We start from the raw sequence: 27,909 nt of genomic DNA, 5'->3' as shown, positions 1-27,909 counted from the left end.
GGCTGGTAGTATAAACAAATGCCTACTTAACATGCAAAAAATGACTTGAAAATTGTTTCTTTTACCATCGGGAAAATATTTTTTAAGCTGCGAAGTCTGCAGGTCTTAAAAGCAAGTTGTCGGGGGTTTTTTTGTTTTGTTTTGTTTTTGTTTTTTTCCTTAAGAGAACCTGGCAGAAAACTCCTCAAAGCACTCACTTATCTATCAATCCCCAGTATACCTTCAGGGATCTGACTGTGTGCCCCAAGCCCTCTGCTTGAGCATCTGATGAGACAGAACATAAGCAGAGAAGGATCAGATGTCAGGGGATGAGCTACCGTGGGATGCCCCCCACCAGAGCATGGGCAGGTATGGTGCAGTGAGAGCATATATACCAGTCAACAGGTCCACACTGAGGCCAGAATCACTGGCTTCCATGTCTGAGAGCAAGATCCAGGGACTGGCTTACCTCAGGAGAAGGGATAGACATTACCTCTGCCCATGCTAGCTCCATCTTTTTCTATTTTCCTACCTAAGCATCCAGAGGGCATTTCACGAGGGCATTCATTAATGAGTCAATATAGGAAATGAGCTAATTAACATACCCTTTAATGACAATTTTTCATTGGGTCACAACTGATGCCTAAAGTTATGTGATTGTCTTCTTCTAGGGTTTATGCCAAGAGTATGAGCCTCTAAAATACAGAAAGACAGTGTACATTGGGTGACAGGAATTCAGGTGGGATAAAGGAGGCCATTTGCTAGACGAGGACAAGGGCAGGAGACAGGCTCCAGTGAGCGCCCAGTGCAGCCGTGCTGCATTTCCTCAAGGCTGTAGAATGGAGAGCCAAGAGCTTGGCTCTGCAGACTGACGTGGCTTCCAGTCCCATCTCCTGGCAACCGTGCAATCTTGAGCATCTACTGGAAATTAGTTTTCTTATTTGGAAAACTGGGGTGTTAGAATTGTAACATGTCCACAATGGAATGCCTGTTTTCCCCACCCAAACACTGGCTCTTACCCTAATTGCTATAATGAAAACAAAATTCACCTACTTGTTCAGATGCCTCATCCCAATGAACCTCCAGAAAGTCCTGGCACATATTAGGTACACAGTGAATATTAGCTCAGTAAAGAAATAAATGAGTCAGTGAGTGAATTAATGACAATGTCCTCACAGGGAGCTGGTGAGGATTATATTCTTCATCTAATTTTATATTCCTCATCTAATCTAATCCTCACCAGCACCCTGATTAGATGAAGAATATAAAACTCTTGACAGAGAACTTGACCCAGAATAAGTACATAATTCTCCCCCAGAGAGCTCAGTGGGAATGAGCCTGCTAGATTTTCAACACCACAATGTTCCCTCCAATGAACACAACTTAAGTTTCAGCACCTCCTCTACTCAGTCTTCCTGATTTCTGCTAGGCTTCCCTACCCCCTGTCCCCACCCCTTGAAGATCTTTCTAGAATTAGAAAAACTATAGGCTGTACATGCGAGCTCCACGGTTAAAAAAAAAAAAAAAAAAGGCCAAGGGAATAGTTCCAGTTGGAAAGGCGCAGACCACTGAGAATGCTTAAGTCTGGAATGTTGCTAAAACACTGCTGTGAAAAGAAATGGTGTGGGCAGGAAAGACAGAGGAGCAGAGGAGGAAGGAACTGGGCAGGCAGAGCTCCTGACAAATACAGAGACTATTTTTTGAAAAATATCTCCATGGAAAAGATTCATCACTATGCACAAAAAAAACAGGGGAGAAATCATTTCCTCTACAAGTGCAACTATCAGTGTGAAGTATCAGAGATATGGAGAAATTGGAGATAGTTCTAGAGAATATTAGTCAATGAGTAGCAGCACAAATTACCTCAAATGGAAATGATGGAAATGAAGGACTTTTCTCTGAAAAAAAAGTTACAATGCTATATAAATTAATCATCATAGGGTATCATTAATCAAGTACGCTGCACACCCCATCAACATGCAGGTATGTACTTTACTAGCAGCAAACTCACAGATTAAATGTGGAAAATATGTGTCAGGGGGACAGGATGGGAGTATGGTCTGGAGACCCAGAGAATATCACAACTGGGTGGACCCTACTTACAGAGCTATCTGAAAATCTGGCATCCTTGCAACAAACACTCATTAAGCCTCTAGTATGAGCAGGGCTCTAGGCTGATGCTGGGATGAAATGATGAACAACATTAAACAAGTTCCTGCCCTGAGGACCTGATTGTCCAGGAGAGGGGACAGGAATTATTCAAACAATCATGCAAATAAATGGGGCTTTACAAATCATGCTGAGTGCTAAGCAGTAAAATAGTGGTTTTAAAAAGTTGACTTAGTGGGACAGCTGACCCTATGTGTATGTGCGTGTGTTTGTGTGTGTCTATGCGTTTTAAAGATTTCTCTAACGAAGGGCACCTGGGTGGCTCAGTCAGTTAAGTGACCGCCTTCGGCTCAGGTCATGATCTCAGGGTCCTGGGATGGAGCCCTGAGTCTGGCTCCCTGCTCGGTGGGGAGCCTGCTTCTCCCTCTCCCCCTCCCTCCTCCTCCTCCTGCACACGCACACTCGCGTGTCTCTCAAATAAGTAAATAAAATCTTAAAAAACAAAAAAGATTTCTCTAAGGAGACAATGTTCAAATGAAACCTGAGGGTATGGGAGAGATAAGGAGCCAGTAGGGAATGGGAAGGAGGGTGCTAGGCATAAAAAGTGCACATGAAATATTCAGCGCAGATAGGGGATAGAGGCCCGTGTAAAGAACTGTGAGTAGCGCCAACTACAGGGAGTGGCAGGCAGGGGTGCAGGGGAAGGGCCCTGAAGCACGCCTCCTCAGCCAGGGCCTTCCCACATAAAAAGCTAGACTTCATTTCCGAGCAAATGAAGAGCCCTCAGAAGGTCTCAGTAGATGAGTGAGTGACTCCTGTGTGCAGTCTGGAAACATCCACTGCACCGGCGGGAGAAAGTGGACTGGAGGGGACAAGACGTGAAGGAGTTGGACAGCGGCTGTAGGAAGAGGGGTCCTCCCAGGAGAGAGGTGAGCGGCACCCCAGTGCAGAAGAACCAGCAGATCTCTACCTGCAGGTGGCTCAGCACAGCTGGAGCGGTCGCACAGTCAAAAAAGGTGCCCAGCTCCCGGCTATTTCCAGGACAGCTTGCTTGTCTGGGAGCTGTGGGGACCCTGCTTCTTCGGTCTCTGGGGCCTCTCAGCGCTGCCCGGTGGAGCTCCAGCAGCGGAGAGACACAGAGGAGGAGGCAGAAAAGAGCCAGCTCCTTCTCTCCTCCGCTGAGGAAGCCCTGTGGAATAGCAGAGGGGCGGGAGAGTAGTGAGGATTCCAGCGATCCACCCTGGCCCCGGCAAGTAGAGAAGGGTGTGGCCCTGGCCAAACTGTTCATTGCCAGCTCAGACGTACTGCAAAGTGGGTTCAGCAGTGATATCCCCAGAATAGAAAGAATTCCACTGGATTTTAATCTTTCCAGGGCATCTTCCAGATTCTGAGGATATCTTTCTCTGCTGGCCGCAGTGACCAAGTAAACAAACATTTCATTAGAGGAAAATGACTAAATCTTATCTCATCTTTTTTTTTTTTTTTTTCAACTGGAGCTCATTTTAGCATCAATAAAGGTATGAAGTCGACCTCTTCCTCCGAGGTTTTGGTGTTGAGAATACCAGAGCAGGAGGAGACTGGGGACAGGCGAGGCTTTTCTGGGCACTGAAAATCCTCCTGGTGAAGCCCTGGTTGAGTATAGGGGGATAGATTAGCCTTGGCACTGCTGTAATGAAGTATCACAAACGTGATGACTTAACACACAGAACGTATGCTCTCACAGTGCTGGAGGCCAGAAGTCCCAAATCAAGATGTTAGCAGGGCTCTGCTTTCTCAGAAGGCTCTAGGGTAAGATCCTTCCTTTCCTCTTTCTAGTTTCCCTGGAGAGCCTTGGCTTGTAGACACATCACTTGTATCTCTGCCTCTGTTGTCAAATAGTGATCACCTGTGTGTTCCTGCCTCTTATCCTATTCTTTGGAGGACATTCTTCTGAGGATCAGTCATTTTAGATTAAGGGCCCACTCTACTCCAATAGGACTTCATCTTAACTACTTATACTTGCAACACCCTATTTCCAAACAAGGCCCGGTTCCAGGGACGATGTTAATTTGGGGAGACACCATTCAACCCAATACAGTGAGGTAGAGCACCAAGCTGAGATGAACTGGGAAAGACTGAGACCAGGAATCCAAACAAACCCTCAGAGCAGGGCAGGAGAGAAGGCCAGAGGTCAGCTATTCTGGGAAGCCAAACACAGCCCTAAAACTAGGAGGTCAGTCTGGAAGAAAAGGGAGAGATTGCTGATGCTCCCTATTGACCAAGGCACAAGCTGAGCCAGCAATATTGCCGTTCTGTAAGTGTGTGTATGCGTGGTGTTTGGGGGAAGTGGGAGGTTGCTGACAGAAGCAATGGGGGAAACTCGGTATTGGGGCGCTGCCCCTCTCAAAGACATTTTCAAGGGTTGGGTTTGGGAATAATGAAAATAAAACACACTGATTATAGAATTTTTAGAAAATATAGAAAAGTAGCAGGAACCAAAATGTCAGCCTTAATTCCCACCATCTAAGAATAATTCATATTTTGGTATGTTTTCTCCTAATGCTCCCCTATAGCCAGGTACAAAAAATTTGAATAAAACTATGACTCAGATAGTGAAACGTTATCATCATATTTTCATTTCCCATCATACTTTATCCTCATTCCTGTGCTCCCCCACCCCCAAGAAAGCCCCCACTTCAGTGTATTTAATGTATTCATATATAATGTATTTCATATATTTATGTTAATTATGAACATATGTGGTATTCATTCAAGAACTATTTCTTTTGCACCTATCATGTGCAAAGTTCTAAAGGTTGGGAACATTTAGAGACCATCAAAACCCTATAATCTCTGTCCTCTTCGAGCTTAGATTCCAATGGAAAAATATACTACTGAGTGTTTGTAAGTTACATAAAAGCGATTGTGGTACAAAATTATGACCTTTCGTACTCTTTCACTCGACACCATGTTCTTTTATGGTCTCTCCATGTCACTCTATGTGAGCCTCCTTCATTGCTTCTGTCTGCTGCCCAGTACTGCGTTCTGTGCATCTGCAGCCTTTCACTTTCTCATTCCCAGAGTGATGGGCACCTACATTGCTCTAACTTGTTGCCACCAATGATACTGCAAAACACATCCCTGTACCCGCCGGCAGTCCTGTTTAAGTGCTCATATTACAGGCCCAGGAAGGAACACCCACGATTAATTTCACTCGGCCTGGCTGCCTGCCCCCCAGAAGGCCTGCCCCTGGGGGCTGTGCTTTGCCAATACTTCTAGGTACTATCCTGCCTTCTCATGTTTGCTGGTATGAAAAATATAGTTATTTTAATTTGCATCTCTCTACCTGCTAAGGAGGCTGAGTCTTTTTTTCCTATATATTGTGTAGCCATGTGGGTCTCTCCCTTCTGTGAACTGCCTCTTCCTGTCATTCCTTCACCCATTTTTTAATAGGATTTCTGTTCGGAGTATTTTTAAATTTTCTTTCAGGAGTTCCTCATCTATTCTAAATATTAGGCCCTTGTCTATTTCAGACATTGCAAACATCTTCTCCCAGGCTATCACTCATCTGTTACATTTGTCTATGACACCCTGTTTTGAAGAGAAACACTTATTTTTGAAATGATTTGTGTATTTAGTCTTATTAAAAAACCCTTCCCCACCAAGGTCACAAGGACATTCTCCTACATTACATCTCTTTTTTCTTCTATTACCTTCATGGGTCCACCATTCACATTTAGGTCTTGAGTCCAACCGGAGTTTGTTTTTGTGTGTAGGGTGAGTTTGCATCACATTTTTGCCTTTCTCCACATGGTGAGCTAGTTTCCCATCATCTATTCAGGAATCGGACTTTTGCCCAGTGATCTGTGATGCCACCCCGATCACACACCAATTCCCAAATACACATGTTTCTGCTTCTGGACCTTCTGTCCCACTCCAGTGTCCTCTCTGCCCGTTCTTCTACCCATTCCTCCACAATTTCATTCCTAAGACTTTGTTTTATGACCCATTACCTGATATGAGAGCCACTGATGTTTTTCTCTGCATAGATTTGTTTTGTGCAATGGTGACAAGACTGTATAAACAATCTGGAATCCTGGTTTTCTTACTGAATATTGTAACTTTGGCATTGCCCCCATGTAATGTCAACACTTTATAAATGACATTTCCTGGAAATTTTTAGTGTCCTGTGTTGGGAATAAAACTTTTCCTCTACTGTGTTAGGTTGTACAGGTCAGGGCCTGTGAATTAACTAACAAAAGACAGATTAATAGGAGAAAAGATATAGTTTATTCATATGCATATAGAAGTGCAGAAATAAGTGGCTCCCTGAATAGTTAAGACAGGAATTTATATGCCAATTTAGTAAGGCGAAGGAGGGGAGAAAAGGGTTTCTAAGGAAAAAGAGGACTTTTAGGAAACACATGAGCTTTCAGGGAAAAAATGGAAAGTATGAGAGTTTGTGTTGTTTGTTCTCAACTGGGTGCAAGCAGAAAGTCTCCTTTCTAGCTGCTACCCTCCCCTCATGCCCAAGGGTCACAGGATTTATGGCAGCTATATTTTGGGAACATGCTGCTAAAAAGTTTTAAAAGAAGAAGTTCAGCTGCCGTTTGTTCAGATTTTTTTCACTTAAAATAATATTCATGACATTCTGATCAATAAAACTCAATCTCTAACAATTCACTGCCTCCCCACCATGGAACAACTCCTGTGGCCCAGTATAAGGTGAGAGGGTGGGCCCCAGGGACTGCGGAAGGGCCACGCGATGAAGGATATCCAGCCCTGGCCAAGGAGACAGGCCTTTGTAGGGGAGGAAAAATCATTTTCCCTCCACCCTTCTGACTTCATAGCTGAGAACTTCGTAATAAAAGACAGATTAACAAGGGGAAAACAAAAGTTTAGCAGCATGTATATCTCATGTGTACAAGGGAAACACCCAGGGGAAAATGAGTAACTCTCAGAGGTAGCTTAGAATTCAGAATTAAATACCATCCTGGTAGGGAAAGGGTAGGAGGAAGTACACCTCTCAGAGGAGAGTAAATGATTTTTAGGAAAGATGAATGGGTCCTTAGAAGAAGAGATGGGAAGTATGATAGTTTGTGACAGAGTTTGTCTGGATGTGGGGGCCTCTCCTGTGATGAGTCTATCTTTCTGGGTGGATGAGGCGCCCATGGAGGGGATTTATGGCAATCACATTCCTTTTGGAGAATCTATTTTCAGGCATAGAAGGGGCATACAGAGAAACCCTCTCCCTTCATTTGCTGTTTTTCAAGTGCCTAAAGCTCAAAATAATCAATATACCAAAAGGGCATATTTTGGGTTGCCATGCTCTAAACTCCTACCATCATTTTTTGGGGTGGCATATTCTGTTATCCTTCACTGGCTACTTGGTAATATCTGCACCCAGACTTGGTTTCCACAGTGTCACCTTCAGTCACTCTCTCCAAAACAGAACCCACTCCTCCCAGGGACAGGTGACAATCCATTTACAAGGGAGAAGGAGAGATCCTTATTTTTTGAGAGGCTGCTTCTTATCAATACCCACCAGTTGGCAGCCCTGAGCAGAATCAGAAGACAAATCACTGAAACCCTTGATATTCTGCAGATGGCCTTGTAGGACTGGCTTGGTGAGGAGGTTTGTGAGCTCACATCCATCCACCAACCAGACCAGCCCAGCCCAGCCAGTAGGTGGACCAGGCAGTGGGGACCCAGGCAGCTTCACGGCCAGCTGCCAGTGGAGCTTTCACCATTTTTGTTGAAGGGATATGAAAAAGACACTCAGGAGGCCCTTGGAAGTTGCACATTAGGGTTAAAAGACTAAGTGGTGGAGCTTGGTTGGTGGGAGCCTCAAGACTGTGAGTGGATGGCCTGCAGGGCTATCAGGCAAGAAAGGTGAAGGCTGGTTTCTGTCATTTCCTAACAATGAACAAGAAGGAGCTAAAATTAAAAATCAATAAGAGGACAAAGATCACAGCTTTGTCTTCCAAATGGCTTCAGCAACATGCCCCAGATAGGCTTAATCTATTTCCACTGAATTAAGCCACAATGAGGATCAGAACCAAACCATGATAGCACCGTCCTGCCTTGCTGCTGTGTCCCAAACTGGTTGAGGGCACGTGCTATGACGAACACTGGGGTTCTATGTAAGTGATGAATCACTGAATTCTACTTCTGAAACCAATACTACACTATATGTTAAATATCTAGAGTTTAAGTAAAAATCTGAAACCAAAAAAAAAAAAGAAGAAGAAGAAGAAGAAGAAAGAAAAGGAAAGTTCCTTGTCAGATGCAGCAGCTCGGCCTGGAACAGTCAAGAGTTGGTTTCTCCTTGAGGTTCCCTTTACAGTGAGTGGCACACAGGAACAAGGGACAAAAAGAGAAATCACCCATTTTATTCTCAAATTTTTATCAAAGGAATGTATGATGTAAAAAATAATTCAGGGGCGCCCTGTTGAGTGTTCAACTCTTGGTTTCGGCTTGGGTCATGATCCTGGGGTCCTGGGATCGAGCACCATGTCAGGTTTCCTGCTCAGTGGGGAGTCTGTTTGGGATTTTCTCCCCCTCCCTCTGCCCCTCCCCAGCTCACGCTCTCTCTTGCTCTCTAAAATACATAAATAAATCTTTAAAAAATTTTCAGATAGCACCCAACAGTATACAATGAGAAGTAAGTCTCCCCTTCCTTTACTCTCTCCCTTGCCCCAGTCTCGATTCCCAGACTCAGACTTACTAAAAATTTCTTTTATATCTGGGCATAAATCTTTTGTTCATACATAGGCATACATTGATATGTATATGTAAATATATATGTATTCATTCACTTTTTGCCTTAAGTGTACTAAGACATACTCCCAGTTCCCAGCTTGCTTTTTTCACTTAATAATAAAATCTGCAGAGCAGTCTCTCCATATCAGCATCTCCAAGTCCACCCCTTTCTCCCCAAGAGCTAGAGAAGTGCTCCACAGAACAGATATACTGTAATTCATGTACCATTCCCTTATGGATGGACCTCTAGCTTACCTACAGCTTTTATTTTAATGACCGCTGCACTGAACAGCCTTGCACTCCTTAAAGTGGAATTGTTGGGTCCCAGAACACACAGACATTTAAAATTGTGCTACAGATGGACAATGGCCCTCCCAGAGGACAGTCCAAATTATAAATGTCACCAACGGCCTATGAGAATGTCTTCCCCCACATTCCCTGGCCCCCAGTGAGGGTTCTCACACTTCTTCGTTGTGGAATTTACAGGTGAGAAATGGTCACTCAGTACTCCTTGACTTCGAGTTTTTTGAGTAAAATTAAACAATAGACAAATTTTGTTTATTGTTCACTAGTGTTTCTTTTCCATGAATTGTTTTTTCCTGTCTTTTTCTGTTTTCTCTTGGTTCATTCCTCATTTGATTTTTAGTTTGTAAAAATTATTTTTATGAAGAAGAAATCAGTTCTTTTCTCTAGGTTGTGTGTTGCAACTATTTTTCAGCTTGTTGTCTTTTTGTATCTCTGAGGGTATGTTTTTCTGAAGAGCGATGTTGTTCAAATTTTACATGCTCTTATTTGTCAGTCTTTCGGTTGGGGCTTTCTCAGTCTCCTGTCAGTCTGAGAAAGGTCTCCCTACCCAGATTATTAGAAAAATGCATCTGTGTTTTTCCCTAGGGTTGCTACAATTTCACTTTTGGGTATTGAACTCTTTCATCCATCTGGAATTGCTTTTCGCATAAGGAAGAAATTCTCTCACCTTCTTGACAGCAACATCCCTCTGCTCCTTCCAGTCAGTCACCAAGATTCGATTCCATTTGCATAGTCCAAGACCCCTGGCTGGGATCAACTAAGGGAACTTCATGTAATTAAGCAGAAGGAAAGTGGTAGCCAGTGCATGTGACTATGCATTTGCTTATCAAACCCCAGATATACATATTTAAGCCGTAAGTTTTAAAAAGAAACAGCCACCATGAGAGACTATGGACTCCAAGAAACAAACTGAGGGTTCTAGAGGGGAGGGGGGTGGGGGGATGGGTTAGCCAGGTGATGGGTATTAAGGAGGGCACGTTCTGCATGGAGCACTGGGTGTTATACGCAAACAATGAATCATGGAACACTACATCAAAAACTAATGATGTACTGTATGGTGACTAACATAACATAATAAAAAAATTTAAATAAATAAATAAATAAATAAAAAGAAACAGCCAAAAGCCACATTCAGGTCATTTTTAACTTTTTTAAAAAGGCTTCCCCCCCCCCCCCCCCCCCCCAGCATTTGGATTATTTTAGTGTTGGTTTTTAGTCTGTATAATGGTAAAAGTCATGGTTCTTTTATTTCTCCATTAAGCAGCCTCTACCCTCTGAGGTTGCACAGCTGGAGCCCTGTAAATGACACTGACAAAAGTCAGATTGACAAGAGAAAAACAAATACAAGTTTTACTAACATGTGCATCCCACAAACAGATGAGAGAAGTCAGAGAGGAGTCGTTCAAAGGGATCGGTAGGAGCTGGGCTTAGACAGGATCTTAACAAAAGAAGACACTTTTAGAGAAGTAACAGGCACCTGGGTGGCTCAGATAGTTAAGCGTCTGCCTTCGGCTCAGGTCAGGATCCCAGCGTCCTGGGATCGAGCCCCATATCGGGCTCCCGGCTCAGCGGGGAGCCTGCTTCTCCCTCTCCTTCTGCCTCTCCCCCTGCTTGTGCTCTCTCTCTCTCTGTATCTCTGTGTCTCAAATTAATAAATAAAATCTTAAAAAAAGAGAGAGAGAGAGAAGTAACAAAGCAAAGGAAAAGGATTTTGAGCTTCTAGGGGCATTAAATGCAGGGAAGGTAAATAGAAAGGGGCACGAATGGCAGAGGAGGGCTAGTTTCAGCAAGCTGTGTTATGTAGATTCTTCTGGGGCTGTCTCTGGGCTGATGAGGGTCTAGAGCTGACTCCTGGGATGAACTTCTGCCCTTTTTGGTACAGAGAAGAGAGGGGAAACCCTTTATAAATGTATGTCCCGCTTCTGGTCAAATAGAGGGAACGCAGAGGGTTTTCTTATATCTGCTTCTTCTTAATTGTCTTCAGCTCAAAATAGTCTTTTTGCCAAAACTGCACAATGGAGGTGGTATATTCTACTGCCCTTCAAGCCCGTGAATTATAAGAAGCTGGCAAATGCCACTGCAGCTCCTGGATCCAAGGCAAAGTTCCATTTAATACCAATCAAGAAAATTGAGAGAACTGCATTTGATTGCAAAGTGGAAAAAAAAAAGAATCTCTATCATTCAGAAACCTCATTTGGCATTGATAAATTAAGTGTCTCTCCTTCTTTCCCATTTATAACCTATGTGATTAGTAGCTACTGTAAGTGTTATGTACTCAAACACAGTGTAGGGTTCGGAGACTCTGCAATAAATACTCTTTGAAATCCTAGCACAGGCTTCCTTTCAAAACATGTGCTACCTGAGCACATGGAGGAAATGCACTTTTCCATCAACTGCCAGTCAAACAGACCAAGTGGTATTCTAGCACCTGTACTCCTTTGCTGCCCCCAAGACATCTGGAGGAGTTGGGGGGCTGACAGGCTCTGGTCACAGGTGGAGCACGATGGCATCAGACTCAGGAAAACTAAGAAAGCTCAAGTTGTACACCTAGTCCTAAAATTATAGGGATGTAAGAATGACTGAGGCTAAAATTTTCTCAATACTATCAATTCTCAAACAGAAAAGCTCCCCAAATGTTTGGCAGCAAAATTATCTTACATATTATTATGATCACTTTATCCCTCATACCTACAGTGTGAAGTTAATAACAATGGCCTGGTTTTTTGGGCTTCAGAGCAGGCTTGTTAATTACTGATGGGTCAACACTTTGAAAATTAAGAAGGGCCACAGTGAAATGCTAAACATTGCTTCTCTCTCTCTATCTCTCTCTCTCTCTCTCTCTCGCACACACACACACACACACACACACACACACACATCCTGGAAATACAACACATTCCACATTTACTAATAATACAATCGCTTGAAAGCCGGGGTTCAGAGCTCATGTTTGCATTCTTGGGAACGGCAGCATGAAGCTGTTGGCCTTTTGCATGAGGAAGACCAGGGCTTTGCCTGTTAATAGCTCTCTCCAGCTTCTCCTCCACAGTCTTTGAAAACAGTGGCCCAAGAATCTATCTGATAACAATTTCTCTTCTCTGGTGATTATTAATTTTGCTAAAAGTTCATACTCCAGAGAATTCACCCAAAATATCAGAAACTTGATGTTTTATATACTTAAAATAGATATTTTAACATAAACATGGAGATGAGCTCTAGGAAATGTGCAGGAAAAGGAAAAACGTTTTAATCTGGCTGACAAAATTAGGAGCAAGAGTTTATTTCCCTAAGTGATAATTCCTCTAAGATTACAAATTCAGAAACCAGACTTTAAACATAGACTTAGGTCTTTTCTTCACCTAAAACAAATATTTGAGGTGTGTTCTCAGAACAGTCAGGTTTTCGGATATTACTCAAGGGAACCAAATCACCTGGGAGACTTGTGGTCACATTCTCCCCAGGGCATGGCATCTGTCAACAGGTGATATGACGTCATAAAAGAAGATCTTAAGGGCAATGCTAGGATGGGGGCCTTAACAGGTCAGACTTCAGACCAGAAAGGGAGGCTGAGGCACTGCACTGCTCTGCTACTCATCTTCCTCAATTACAAAGCCAGGTGCTTATAACCCCTTAATGAAGCCCTTTCTGCTTCTCCTTTCTACAGAGCATTTTCTTTATTTTATTTAAATTTCAGTTAGTGAATGTAGAGTACAATATTGGTTTCTGGAGTAGAATTCAGTCATTCAGCACTTACATACAACACCCAGTGCTCATCACAAGTGCCCTCCTTAATGCCCACCACCCATCTAGCCCATCCCCCACCCACCTCCCTCCAGCAACCCTCAGTTTGTTCTCTATCACTAAGGGTCTCTTATGGTTTGTTTCCCTCTCTCCTTTTTTTCTTTTCCCCCTTCCCATATGTTCATCTGTTTTCATTCTTAAATTCCACATATGAGTGAAATCATATGGTATTTGTCTTTCTCTAACTTATTTCGCTTAGCATAATATACTATACTCTAGCTCCATCCATATCTTGCAAATGGCAAGATTTCATTCTTTTTGATGGCTGAGTAATATTCCATTATATATTTTATATATCCATCCAGTATATTCCAATATATATATTCCAAGATGTGGCATATGTGTGTGTGTGTGTTTGTGTATATATACATATATATATATATATGATGGAATATTACTATGTGGAATATATGTATCCATATATACCACATCTTCTTTATCCATTCAAAGTTGATAGACATTTGGGCTCTCTCCACTATTGTTGATAACACTGCTATAAACATCAGGGTGCATGTATCCCTTCGAATTTGTATTTTTCTACAGAGCATCTAAGTTGAGATTTAACAAGAGATTGTTATTCCCATTTTACAGATGAGTAAACAAATGAGAGTGGTTAAGTGATTTATCAACAAAGGGCTGTCTTCCTTCTGTGTGCCAGGCACTATACTAGGTTCTAGGACTACAGGTGTGGATAAGACCCAGACTCTGTTCTCAATGCAAAAGGACAGACTGGAGTAGTTAAGGGATAATCACAGTGTGGTAGAATAGGAGGAGAATGTTGTGAGAACACACACAGAGAGTGCAACGAATGGCCCGGTAATGTGAGACAAGGCTTCCCAGAAGAGATGGTATTTTGAAGTGGTTCTTGGAGGATGAGAAGTTTGGCAAATGGAGATGAGAAAGAAAAGCATAAAGGCAGAGGAATGAGCGTGTGCAGAGGCATGGAAGGCCTAGTGTACTACTTGGTGGACAGGTGTAGCTAGAGGAGAGTGGGCTTATAGAATGGGTATGTTAGTGAAGGGTGTTGAAGTATGATAATAAAAATGCTGGGATTTTATCCTGTAGCATTTTAGCCAAGGGGATGATGGGCTGGCATTCTGGCAGAAAGAACTACCAGTAAACAAACCAATCAGGAAGCTAGTTCAGAAGTCCAGACACTAAATTACAAGGACTTGAATGAAGATCATGACAATGGATATGGGGCTATGAATATGGGAGGCAGATACAGAGATACTTTGGATCATAATCCATAGATCTTGGTAACTGATTGTCAAAGACAAAGATGAACCCAGGGTTTCTAGCTCAGGAAGCTGAGTGGATGGGGATTCTACTTCCTGAAACAGAAAGCAGAAGATCAGTTTTGCTTGTTACATGGAAGACCCATATGTCCAGTTTGGGGCATGCAGAGTTTGAAGTGTCTGCGAAACTTACCAGAGTAGATGACACCTGGCAGTTGAATATGTAAATCAGCTCCTTCGAATATAGGTTGGGGTTGGAGGTCCTGCGAATCATCAGAGGTGACAGCAACATCTGTGGAGATAAATGGAGTAACATCAAAGCCTCGGTCTTCTTTTTTCATATTTGCAAAATAGATATAGGTCCTACTTCTGAGTGTTATTCAGTCATTCACTGGATAAATCAGTTTCAAGCAAAAAACTGGAATCTGATTTTCCTGATTAGATTTGAACTTATTTAATTGCAATCACTTACTCATCTTGTTCCCATGTCTTCTGGGACTTTTAGAAAGTCACCACAGATGTCTGTGCACAAGATAATGAGCCCATAATAGTCAGCTTTGGTTCTAAGACCATCTCAAGAGCCAAGAGTCCCCCCCCCCCCATTGCTGCTCCTAGGTCAATTCCCTGGTAGCCACACACTAGCCCTTTCTTGCTCCTCAAGTTCCTATAAATAAAATTTTATATGTATTAAGTCATTTTATACAGCATTTATTAATTCCTGTCATGTGGCATGCCCTGAGCTGGAATATACAAATGACCGAAGTTGATGTGTTAAGGATGAAACTGTCAAAACTACAGAGAACACTTGCTCAGGGCTGTTGGGCCCCAAGAAGAAAATGTAGTGGGGTCCCAGGCGTGAGACAGTGGAGCTCCCTGGGAATATCAGGAAAACCACCCTGGAGGTACCTGATAGCCAATCCTGAGAGGGGGATAGGGAACCTCAGGGGAAGCAAAGAGCAGCACAGCCCAGGCGTGGGAACACAAGGGACAGAGGCACCAAAGTGAAAAGAATGAAGTATGAGCCTCCACACGAAGAAGTCATAAGTACTAATTTGCCTAACTTGGTTTTTAGTTTTTGTTTTATAATTAACAGGGCTCTGCAGTTTTTTTAATTGCTACTTCACCATCTAGTTATTAGCCCCTCTTAATTAATAGCATTTTCAGCAATCAAAAGCAAATTTTTAAAAATTACTTCTATACATACACTGTGCTATAATTACTCTTCAAAATGAGCCTCATGAACATTTACTATTCTGAATCCATAATCAGGTGAGTTATGATATAATCCTCTGGAAGGGTATGTTATCTGGTGATGCCAATTCGAAATTCGTGTTTCTCTGAAATGTTTCCACAATATACAGTTAGTACAAATAAGATACATAGGTCATGTTTGCTCTGAACTTTTTGGATCTTCTTCTAATTTGATATTAAACAAAGAAACAACGCCATGAGCTATCAAGTACAGAAGCCTGCAACCCTAGCCAAGATTAGAACCAAGCCTGGATACCCCAGACCCCTTTTCAACACTGAGGTTTAGGGACTTGTTTAAACACCATAATGCATTCAAACTTTTTTTCTTTTTTTTCCCCCTAAGGATTTTATTTATGTTTGTTTGTTTATTTGAGAGAGAGGGGGCACTCGCATGCTGGCGGAGAACAGAGGGAGAGAGAGAATCCCAAGCAAACTCCATGCTGAGCACAGAGCCCAACGTGGGGCTCGAACTCATGACACTGAGATCATGACTGGAACCACCCAGGCGCCCTCAACATTTTTTTCTGATTATATTGGTAATACACAATTAACGTAGACAATGGATTTGTGCATAAAAAGGAAAAAATCATTCATAACCCCACTAAGTATTGACATGTTAGAGAAGTTCCTTCCAGTGTTTGATGTCCCAAACATGCCACATAGACTCATTTTTCTCTCTGTCCCTTAAATCCCATTGGTATTAAAACTGAAATGTTTCCCCAATCCATTTCCATCCCTGCATCCTTACACCTGCACTTGACCAGCTCCAACCATGATCCTACCTCCAGGCCATAATACTCCCCAACACTGAGGCTGTCCTTCACACAGGGCCAGAAGGATCCCACCAAGGTGCAAACCAAACCATGTCATTCTCCCACTTTAAAAAGTATCCATGGCTCCCCACTGCCCATGGGAGAAAGTCCAAGCTCCTTATCAGGGAATACAAAACCTGCCATGCCCCAGCTCCTGTTCCTTCTCCAGATTCATGTCTTCTGCCACCCTCTACCTCTACTTGAATAGCTCCCCTTATGTTTGTATAGCAGGGTTTTGTTTCTCCTTGCTTTTGTTTATTTCCCAACAAGGAATGCTCTTTCCCCACCTGTTGAACTGAGTAACTGATTTATCCTTCAAGATTCAGCGAAATAAGTCAATCAGAGAAAGACAATTATCATATGGTTTCACTCATATGTGGAATATAAGAAACAGCGCAGAGGATCATAAGGGAAGGGAGGGAACACTGAATGGAAGTCATCAAGGAGGGAGAAAAACCATGAGAGACCCTAAACTATAAGAAATAAACTGAGTGTTGCTGGAGGGGGAGTGGGTGGGGGATGGGGTAACTGGGTGATGGGCATTAAGAAGGGCACATGATGTCATGAGCACTGGGTATTATACGCAATGATGAATTATTGAACTCTACATCTGAAACTAATGATGTACTATATAAAGTCTAATTGAATTTAAATAAAATAATAATAATTAAAAAAAAAAAAGATTCAGCTATGACTGCCTTCCTCCAGGGCAACTTCCCTGAATACCCAGACAGAGCTAACAGCCAGTCTCTGACACTGATGTCCCAAAGCAGTGAGCCTGCATCTGTCCCTCTGTCAGTCCATCACCGCCACAAGATGGTTGTGTAACAAACCACCCAAACCTCAGTGGTCTCCATGTCCATGTTGACTGTCACGTTCACACAAGTCTGAGGGTAAAGGGAGGAGGCTGTTCTACAGGTCTCATTCTGCGGCCCAGGGTAGATAGGGAGTGGTACCTTCTTCTCTTGGTGGAAGTTACACTTCCCACAGGGCCAAGGGAAAATATGTGATGCCTCTTAAAACCTAGGTTTGGATGTCACACACTGTCAGGTCCTGGGCTAAAGCAAGTCCCGTGACCAAGCAGACATCCATGCGGCAGGAAGTATACTGGTCTCAGGGAGGTGGGGATAGAGGGGGAAATAGCTGCTGAACAATGAGCTTATCTAACACAGTGCTCAGCTCAAAGATGGTGACTATTTCTCTAGTTGCTCAGCCCAAACACCTCAGTCACCCTTCTCTCTCCTCTGGTTGGTTGGTTGGTTTTTCTTTCTTCATATGCAACTCCTCAGTAAATCCTCTTGGCTCTCTCTTTCAAAGATACCCAGAATTCCATCTACACTTCTCACCTCCTTGACCATATACCATTCTGAGCCAGGCCACCTTCATCTCTCCCCTGGGCAGTAACTGCAACAGCCTCTTAATGGGTCTTCACGATTCTGCTCTTGCCCCTTAAAATGTATCCCATCCCAACAGCCAAAGTGATGCTCTTCAAGCTTCCATCAGATCATGGAAACTGCTTCTTGAAACCCTCCAATGACTCCCCACCTCACCAGGGTAAAAAGCACAGTCCTGACCAGTGTTCCCTGCTGTTCCTCTGGCCTCATCCCTTCCTGTTGTCCTGCTCACCCACTTTCCCCCAGGAACTGGCCTCAACTGGCTATGCCTCAAAAACACCAAATGCCCCCCTCTTCTGCCTTTGCACTCTCCTCCATCTTTGCACTGATGACCCCCTGTCCAGAACATTTTCCTTGTATATCTACATAACTCCCTCCTTTACCAACTTCAACTGTCTATCCCAAATCACCTCCCCAGGATTCCCAGAGGAGGCGATTTTGCATAAACCTTCACACCATCTGTATAAAATAGCAATCTACAGCCCCAATGCCCCCCAGTAAAACATAACCTCCTCAAGGCCAGGGCCTCTGCTTTGCTTATAGCTGTATCTCAATGATCTAGACCCGTGCGTGTCACAGAGTGAGTATTCAATGAGTAGTTGTGGAGTGAATGACTAGCACTGCAGCCTCATACTGAAACAACTGGGTTATGTTTTGTCTCTCCCATGGGTAGGCAGCCACTGCATTTTGTTCCTTCTTGCATCTCCAATGCTGGGCCCAACGTCTAGAACAGAGAAGGCTCAGTAAGCACATGTTGAACTGGTGGAACATCTTTGTGAGAATCAATCACTGGAAAGCCCTCAAGCTTACAAGCTAACAGACTCATACTGTTTCTACTGCTTACTAGCTGGGTTTATTTGTAATGAAATATTTTCCCAGGAATTACTGTCAGATCAGATGTACAGAAACTCAGGTCTAGTTTGCACATAAAGGTGAGCTCCTCATCACACTTCACTGCAGGACCTTCACTATCTCCCTTTTCCTCTGGTCTGTCAGGTCCATGAAGGCAGCAACCACACCTGCCTCACTCTTCCGTGCATCTCCAGGGCCCTAGCACAGTGGTCAGCATGTAGGAGATCTCTATTCATTTTTGTGGAGTAAATGAAGATATGAATGACTATGGGAGTTCTCCCATGAGCCAATCCGCAGACCATAGTGACTCAGGTGTGCTTGTGGATGAAAGCTTTGCAAGGATCCAGGAACAGGGAGTTGTTAATTCAGCATCACTCCACAGCTATACTGTATGCTTTGGCTCCAACAAGACTCCAAACAGACCCTAAAAATACGCTTGCCTCCATGAGCCACAGTCACCGTGCTGCCCACTTTGGAATTAACCTAGCACAAGCAATGCCACCTCATCCTGTTGTGCTATTTCTCTGCCTATCTGAGGAATGAACAAGGTCCCCCAGTCACTGCAGGGGGGGAGACTCTGCAAACCCTTGGCTTCCCACTCATTCCCAGAACTCTCCATGTCAACAGCGATCCTGGATGGGGCAAGGGGACACGTTACAGAACAGGGGTGGATGACATCCTGCTGAGAGTCCTAACACCAGAAAGATCAGGGGGGTGTAGCTAGATGAGCACTCTGATGAGAGGCTGAGGGCCTTGGGAGCAATAGGAATTAGTGAGGACTTCCACCCTGACTTCCTGATTGCCAACACATCTTCTGATAACTTAGACTGCAGGCCAAACTCAGCTCCCTGACCTTCTCCGGATGTGCATGTATGGGATAATGCCTTACTCAGTTTCGGCACCTCTGGTTCTTACCCAGCAGGCCCTCATCTCTCTCTTTCTCTTCACCAGAAAGGACCTTGAACCCACCCCTTCAGGGTGGTGCTCAGGGTTTTAGAGCACGTGCCAAGAAAGTTAGTGTTTTTATCAGATTGAGTCCTTCCCAGGATGAGCATTATGGAATCTGGAGTCAGCCACATCCAGGTCCAAATCCCAGGTGCCAGTGAAGTCTCTGGGCCTCAGTCCCCATGTCTATCAAAGAAGACTGATGACAGTATCTATGTCTTAGGTTTGTGGTGAGAATTCAATGAGCTAAATACGTAAAGCATTCGGCCTGAGGCCTGGTACACAGTAAGCATTCAATAAATGCTAACTAATAGTAATAACTGTAACTGTAATGTTTTTATATTGTCTCCCATTCTACTGCATACAAAGACCAACCAATCATGCTTCGGCCAACCCGATGTGGGCAGAGCAGGAAGGCAGGGGAAAAGGTGGGGCTGCTTCTCTGTAAATGAACCCCCAGGGTCCCTCTTCCTCTTTCAACTCACACATCCTGACTACTGTCCTGATTCATAGCTTAGAGCAACCACCCTACCATGAAGCACTGACTGAACGGTTGATGGAGTGATGGGTGTGTGCGGGGGAGGGGTGGGGAAGTAAAGAGGGAGGGAGAGAAAGAAAGAGAGAGGGACAGGGACAGGGAGAGAGGGAGAGAGAGGATGTGAGGAGGGAGGAGGCCAGGTGGCTGTGAGGTGTGAGGATGGAACAAGGTTCACATAGGGAGACCTGCCTTCCAGTCTCAGTTCCCTGTGGTTCCAGTATAAAAAGCAGAAAGCAGAGAAAAGGCTCTTCTGGGAGTTCCCCAAGAGAGAACCAAGTAGCATCTTTAATCTGTATAATAAGGATGTGCACAGAGTGTACAAGAATTCCTCTTTTGATACCTAAGCATGTTCATGTTTATTTAATTACGTGAAGTTATAGAAAACAGTGGATAAGGTGCATAACGTATGCACACGGCCATGTGATGGTTAAAGTAGCTAATCCCCATCACAGTCCACACATCAGCGAATATTCTCTCCCCTCCAGGCCTCTGCACTTGCCAGTCGCTCTTCCTGGAGTGTCCATTCCCTGTTACCTCTCCTCCCTGACCTGCCTTGCCATTCCTAGCTTTACTCAGCCTCGGGTCTCAGTTTATACTCTGCCTCTTCTTCGAAGTCCTCCGTATCTGCAGCAAGGCACTTGGGTCACCTTGTGGTCCATACCTGCTTACGTGTCATTTCTCAAGGGCAAGGACTGTGTTTCATTTAGATCTGTATCCGCAGTACCTGGCACACAGTGGGTACTCAAAAATACTTGCTGAAATAGTAAATAAAATACTTGAATTACTCGTCAGCCACTACTCTTCTTAAGCAAGCCTCTTAATCCATCAGAGGGGATTTGTTACAAAATCAACAAGCAGAGTTATCCATGACTTCTGGGACTTCACAATGTCATGGTGATGGGTTAGGGAGCCCCTTACAATGTCAGAATCTGCCAATTAAGTAAACCAAAAATCAGGTTGGAAACCAAAGTACCAACAGAGGTACTGTCAACAATGCCTGACTCAGAAAGGCAGTGCAGTCACCTGAGGATTCAGGCTCACCACCCACTGTGAATTATCAAGGACTCTGCTCCAACCCTGTGCTCCAAGCATCCAGGCACCGCCTGTGCATTCCACCTGAACACTGACACAGGGTGAAGCTGAGGGATTGAATCCAATGAGGGGTGTGTCAGCTATGTTAGAAAAGGCACTTGAAGATCAATACCCCAAAGGAGACAAATTTTCCACGCTCGCTGCTAACCTACAAGGCATGGGTATCATAATACTGACTAATACTTGTCACATATTGTGTTAAGCAACTTTTTTAAATTACCTTACTTAACTTACACCTTGCAGCAAAAAGTAAAGAGCATTATCATCTCCATTATACCAAATAAACTACAGCACACAGACAGATTGAGAATACACTCAAAATCATGCAGCCAGTATCCAGCAGAGGTGGGATCAGAACCCAGACACTCTGATTCTCCGGAGCACAAGCACTAACCACACAGGCGATCTTCTCATGCAAAGACTGATCAGGCCTGTGGTGAAAAACTCTGAGATCACCAATGGCTCACGTACAAACCATCTTTCGCACAGCCTGAAACACTCAGCACATGAGACCCCACTGGGAAACGCAGGGATTAAGTCTGGGATAGATAAAGGAAGGCCTCCTGCAAAGGCAAATAAAACATTCAAGGAGGCAGTGGGTGACCAGTGGCGGAGTGAGAGAGTAGGGCCTTTGAGCAGGTCACTGGAGCAGGGAGCCAGCCCCACCCCGCCCCACCCTCAGGGTACAACCTTGGATTTGAGGATCTAGGGTTGTCTAAATGCTCCTGGGACAGTCAAGGCAAGAAATGCTGGCTATCTGACTCATGTGCGAAAACTTCAACTACCTTCCTTGAATCTGCATTCCTAAATGGAGATTAAATGCTGAAGAATATTGGTCTTTTATGATCCTTTGGAGCATGGGCTTATTGATATGGTGAAGGTTAATGAACCAATTAAGTGTACGCATGAAAGCTAAAACATGGATTGAAGCTTTTCAATTTTCATCTGCAATAATGAGCACCAGGCTCAGGTTCTCACCCGCATTTCACATCCGTTAATTATTTCAGTGATTCCAGCTACAACTAATAAGGATTCAGCCATGTGTGTTCAATCTTAATGTTCAGTTTTCTCATCCATCAGCTGGGTGGGGGCGAGGATGTGCAGGAGGGAGTGCTAGGGGCAGGAGGTGGCTTTGAAGTCCTGCTCGGTGAAAAGGTACTGAGTGTGACCTGTGTGCCCGGCACCATGCCAAGTGCCTGAGCTTGCCTCACTGAATCCTCAGCGTGTTGTAATGCTTCCTTATGTTACCGCCATCCCAGGTCGCTCCTCAGAACCTGTACTGGATTCCCCGCAAGGCTCCTTCTATCCCCTACTCTGTCCTCAGACCCCACAGAACTTTCATCTCCAGATAGCCCCCATTTCACCCTCTGGCAGTAATAGCTCCTCCAGAGCAAACCCCCAGGTCACTGCCCACCCCCCCACAAGAGACGCATCACCATCTCACTCTTAGAAAAGACAGGCTCCCTGGGTGGCTCAGTCGGTTAAGCATCTGCCTTCGGCTCAGGTCATGATCCCAGGGTCCTGGGATCGAGCCCCGCATTGGGTTCCCTGCTCTGTGGGAAGGCTGCTTCTCCCTCTCCCACTCCCCTGCTTGTGTTCCTGCTCTCGCTATGTCTCTCTCTGTGAAATAAATAAATAAAATCTTAAAAAAAAAATAAAAGACAGGCTCCCTAAGGACACACTTCCCTGCAGTCCTTGCAAGCTTTTGCTCCCACAGGTTGCATACCCCTGGGCCTGGAAAAGGAGGGTGGGCATATCTCTCTTGCTGGTCCTTACCACTTCCAGACCTTCCTCCATCTCTCCTCCTTACGAACATTCACCCTTGAATCATACTTCATCAGATTAGATCACCCATTATCCCTCATCATTGCTGCCGGCAACAGTGGATCGCTCTGTCATTTCTCCATGCTTTTAGTCCCTGGGCTTCAATTCCTGGCACTTTACTATATACACAGATGATCCTTTTCATAGCCTAGCTCAGTTCCATGAGCTCATGTCCTCCAGCCGTCTTACGGTAGTCACCATGAGCCCACCTGAGCCTATACCTGTCATGACCAACAAATGCAAACTCTCCTTAGTCTCAGCATCATACTCACACTGATTACTCACTCAAACTCCTCCATCTGCCTCTCACATCCCAACGCTGTTGATCTTTTGCCTCCCCCATGGCCTCCAACTCAGTAAGCTATCCGTCTTCTTCTTTTTTTTTTTTATAACTTTATTTTAATAGCAGTTTTAGGTTCCCAGCAATATTGAGCAGACAGTATAGAGAGTTACCATATATCGCCCCCTCCCACATGCATAGCATCCCCCATTACCAACATCGCCCACTGGGACATTGGTTACAAATGATGAACCTACACTGACACATTATTATCACCCAAAGTCTGTATCTTATATTAGGGGTCACTCTTGTTGTTGTATGTCCTAAGAGTTTGGGCCAATGTATAATGACATGTATCTACCATTACAGTATCATACAGAGTAAAGTGGCTTCACTGCCCTAAAAGTCCTCTGTGCTATACCTATTCTTCCCTCTCCACCATCCCACCCCCAACCCCTGACAACCACTGATCTTTTTACTGTCTCCATAGTTATGGTTTCCAGGATGTCATCTAGTTGGACTCATACAGAGTGTACCTTTTTCAGATTGGCTTTTTTTCACTTAGCAACATGCAATCAAGTTTCCTCTATGTCTTTTCATGGCTTGATAGCTCACTTCTTTTAAGTGTTCAATAATATTCCATTGTTTGGATGTATCACTGTTTATTTATCCATTCATCCACTGAAGGGCAGCATGGATACTTCTACATTTTGGCAATTATGAATAAAGCCTCTATAAACATCCATGTACAGCTTTTTGTGTGGACATAGTTTTCAACTCCCTTGGGTAAATACCAAGGAAGTGTGTCCTTAGGGAGCCTGTCTTTTTTTTTTTTTTTTTTATTCTTATGTTAATCCCCATACATTGAGCCTGTCTTTTCTAAGAGTGAGATGGTGATGCGTTCTTGTGGGGGGGTGGGCAGTGACCTGGGGGGTTTGCTCTGGAGGAGCTATTACTGTCGGAGGGTGAAGTGGGGGCTATCTGGAGATGAAAGTTCTGTGGGGTCTGAGGACAGAGTAGGGGATAGAAGGAGCCTTGCGGGGAATCCAGTACAGGTTCTGAGGAGCGACCTGGGATGGCGGTAACATAAGGAAGCATTACAACACGCTGAGGATTCAGTGAGGCAAGCTCAGGCACCTGGCATGGTGCCAGGCACACAGGTCACACTCAGTACCTTTTCACCGAGCAGGACTTCAAAGCCACCTCCTGCCCCTAGCACTCCCTCCTGCACATCCTCGCCCCCACCCAGCTGATGGATGAGAAAACTGAACATTAAGATTGTACGGGAAGATTACAGTTAGTCTTATAAGACACTGGCAACTTCACCTTTAAAGCAGGTCTCTTGTACACGACATGTAGTTGCATCTTGTTTTCCTAACCTCTCCACTTTCCTTCTCCCCTGAAAGCCCTGTCTCTTTTCATACCAGTCTCAGTTCCATGGACTGTCATTATAATCCCTCTCACACACATGCCTCCATTCCTGCTCCCCTCTCCTGATCTACTGTTTCCCTTGGCAAAAAGACAATCCTCGTAAAATCTAATTCTCTACCTACTCCATACAGGCACCCAGGGAGGTGAATGTGGTTAGAAAAAATCAACCACATTAGCTGGCCTCATTTTGAATTTCTGACCATGAACCTCAAATGGACTCTCATTGTCCTCCAGCAATTATATCCTATCTCCTGAATCCATTCACTCTGAAATTTTCCTGAAACCTATTTCAGACCTCCTTTCCTCAAACTTCCATTGCCTTCCCCCTGCCATTCTTATTCTCAGCTAATAATTTTTCCTTCCTATTTCACTGGGGAAAAAAAAGTGAAACAACAGAAAGAAAATGTCTACAGATTCTCACCACCAATATGTCTACCTGCTAGCATGCTTATCCACACATTTGACCTTCCCTCCTACCATAGATAAACCATATGTGATTCTATCTAAACCTATTTCTTCATTTATATCTGAATATCTCATCTTCTGTCATATGTGCTATTGAATTAGAGGATTAATACAATGATCTACTGATATCAAATACAATGATAATAATAATTATCTACTGAAAAATTCCCAATAATATACAAAATATTATGGTTTGTCCCATCAGGAGAAGGAAGGGAGATAGGGAGGAGGGGAGGGGGCAATAAGAGGGAGGGAAATAAGAGGGGGCAAAAAGAAAGCTTCTCTTGACCCCACTTCTCACATCAGCTACTTTGCCATTTCTCTGCCCTCCTTTGCAATAAAACTTTGCGCATAGGTATTCACCCTTTCCAGCTTCATCTGTTCAAATATTCTTTCTCCACTGAGTTGCTTTTGCATGGCTGTCAAAACTCATTGATCATATTCGTGTAGGTTTATTTCTGGGCTCTCTATTCTCTTTCCTTGACTTTGTATCTATTATTTCACTAGTATTTAGTGAAATACTACTCTACTCCCCCAAATTTGCTCCCATCAAGGTGACCAGTGACCTCCAAGTTGTTAAATCCAATGGTCAATTTTCAGTCCCCCTCTTATTTGGGAATAATATTACCACCAGCTTTATAGGGTGTTACCACTTAATGAAATAATAAATACTAATGAAATACTAAAATGTTTAGAACACTTTTATAAACTGCTATTAAAATCATTTCTTAAACAAACTCTGCCTAAATATCAAAGGCAGAAAGTCTCCCAGCATGCACACGAATGGTGATTTATCTCCAATTGTATTTCAGTTGGAGCTTTCAATGAACATTCCTGCCCAATAACTGCATCCCTGAGGGGAGGAGAAGGGGGACTAGATTTGAGGCCCACACCCGTTTTCATCTAATTTCTAAGGTCTCCATTGAGGAATGAGTGTTAATTATCCTGTACTGTGTGGGCGTCTCCACAACATCAGTCTGAGAAATTCATTTAACTTTTGACCGCTCAGGGTAATAAGCTTCTCTCTCTTCTCATTTAAGTTTGTCAGTAGCTTTGAAAAAGTTTTAACAGTTTGGATTTTTAACCAAGGTCAAGCAAAGTAGTCATCTGTGTTGTTTTGCAGTAGAAATTATGGTATTGCCAAAACAATAGCTTCAGCACTAAAAATTCAAGGTATGAACATACCACGTTAGATGGTTTGGGTTTGTATTCTGTGTATTATGTGTTAGAGACTGAGATTTATCTCAATAATAAGAGTGTTTGTGAAAATTATGGACCCAAAGAAAGGGAAGAAATTCTGTACCAGTTGAAAATCAAAGAATCTCTATTAATATCCGCATTGAGGAGAGTGCAAGAAATAAATGATGGATGAATACTGTAAAAACTATTCAATACATTAACCAAGTAAAAACCTCTGAGCCACAGTTGGTTAAGCGACTGCCTTCGGCTCAGGTCATGATCCTGGAGTCCCGGGATTAAGTCCCACATCAGGCTCCCTGCTCAGTGGGGAGTCTGCTTCTCCCTCTGACCCTCCCCCCTCTCATGTGCTCTCTCTCATTCTCTCTCTCTGTCTCAAATAAATAAATAAAATCTTTAAAAAAAAAAAAAAAACCTCTGAGCCAGTAATCTGGGGTTGAAATCCAGCAAAACTTTGTTGTCAACATTTTGTTCTAAAATACTTTATAAATCTTTAAACCAATGTAAAAGCATGTAATTGACTATTTTACTAGTCATATTAATAAATGGATCTAAGCTAAGTGTTCATTCAAGAGTAAACAATCCATATTTACAGACAACATGCTTGTCTATGTAGAAAATCAGAGAATCTACAAAGCACCAATAAATAAGTTTAGCCAGGGCACAGGATATAATGTCAACACAGAAAAATCAATCATATCTCTATACACAGTGATGAACAATTAGAAACTAAACATTTAAAAAAATATTTCCAATAGCTAAAAAAAATACTTAGATAAAATTCTTATAAAACAAATGTAGAATCTATACATCAAAAGCTATAAAGCACTAAGGAAAGAAGTGAAGGAAGACCTAAATAATGGAGAAACAGAACATGTTCATGGTTCAAAGACTCAATATAGTTAAGATGTCAGTTTTCCCCGAACTGATCTATAGACTTAACACAATTCCAGTAAAACTCCCAGCAGAACTTCTCGTATATATGAACAAGCTTATTCAAACATGTATATGAAAAGGAAAGGAAGGGGCGCCTGGGTGGCTCAGTCGGTTAAGCGACTGCCTTCGGCTCAGGTCATGATCCTGGAGTCCCGGGATCGAGTCCCGCATCGGGCTCCCTGCTCAGCGGGGAGTCTGCTTCTCCCTCTGACCCTCCTCCCTCTCGTGCTCTCTGTCTCTCATTCTCTCTCTCGCAAATAAATAAATAAAATCTTTAAAAAAAAAAAAAAAGAAAAGGAAAGGAAGGAGAAAAAGCTAAAACAATTTGAAATAGAATGATGAACCTGAAGGACTCAACATACCTCATTTTCAGACAATATAAAGCCAAAAAATACAAACACTAAATACTAGTGAAATAATAGATATAAAGTCAAGGAAAGAGAATAGAGAGCACAGAAATAAACCCACACAAATATGATCAATGAGTTTTGACAGCCATGCAAAAGCAACTCAATGGAGAAAGAATATTTGAACAGATGAAGCTGGAAAGGGTGAATACCTATGCGCAGTAAAAGAAATCTTGACCTAAACCTTACACCTTATGTAAAAGTTAACACAAAACGGTTCATAGATCTGAATATAAAACCTAAACTATAAAGCTTCTAGAGCAAGACAGAGGAGAACACACTGTGTCTAAGAAAGGATTGCTTAGTTGGGG

At 43.4% G+C, this 27,909-nt stretch overlaps 1 protein-coding gene and 1 pseudogene across 1 annotated transcript in view; both read left to right on the top strand.

Annotated features, from left to right (window-relative positions):
- TRPC7 (transient receptor potential cation channel subfamily C member 7) overlaps window positions 1-27,909 on the top strand; it is a 139,422-nt gene that overhangs the window by 6,261 nt on the left and 105,252 nt on the right. The gene's annotated exons all lie outside the window — the stretch shown is intronic.
- Window positions 1-27,909, top strand: part of LOC110591167 — a 33,365-nt pseudogene that overhangs the window by 3,648 nt on the left and 1,808 nt on the right.

The sequence above is a fragment of the Neomonachus schauinslandi genome, chromosome 7, assembly GCF_002201575.2.
Source record: "Neomonachus schauinslandi chromosome 7, ASM220157v2, whole genome shotgun sequence".
Lineage (NCBI taxonomy): Eukaryota > Metazoa > Chordata > Mammalia > Carnivora > Phocidae > Neomonachus > Neomonachus schauinslandi.
This window is presented reverse-complemented; position numbering and strand designations above follow the sequence as displayed.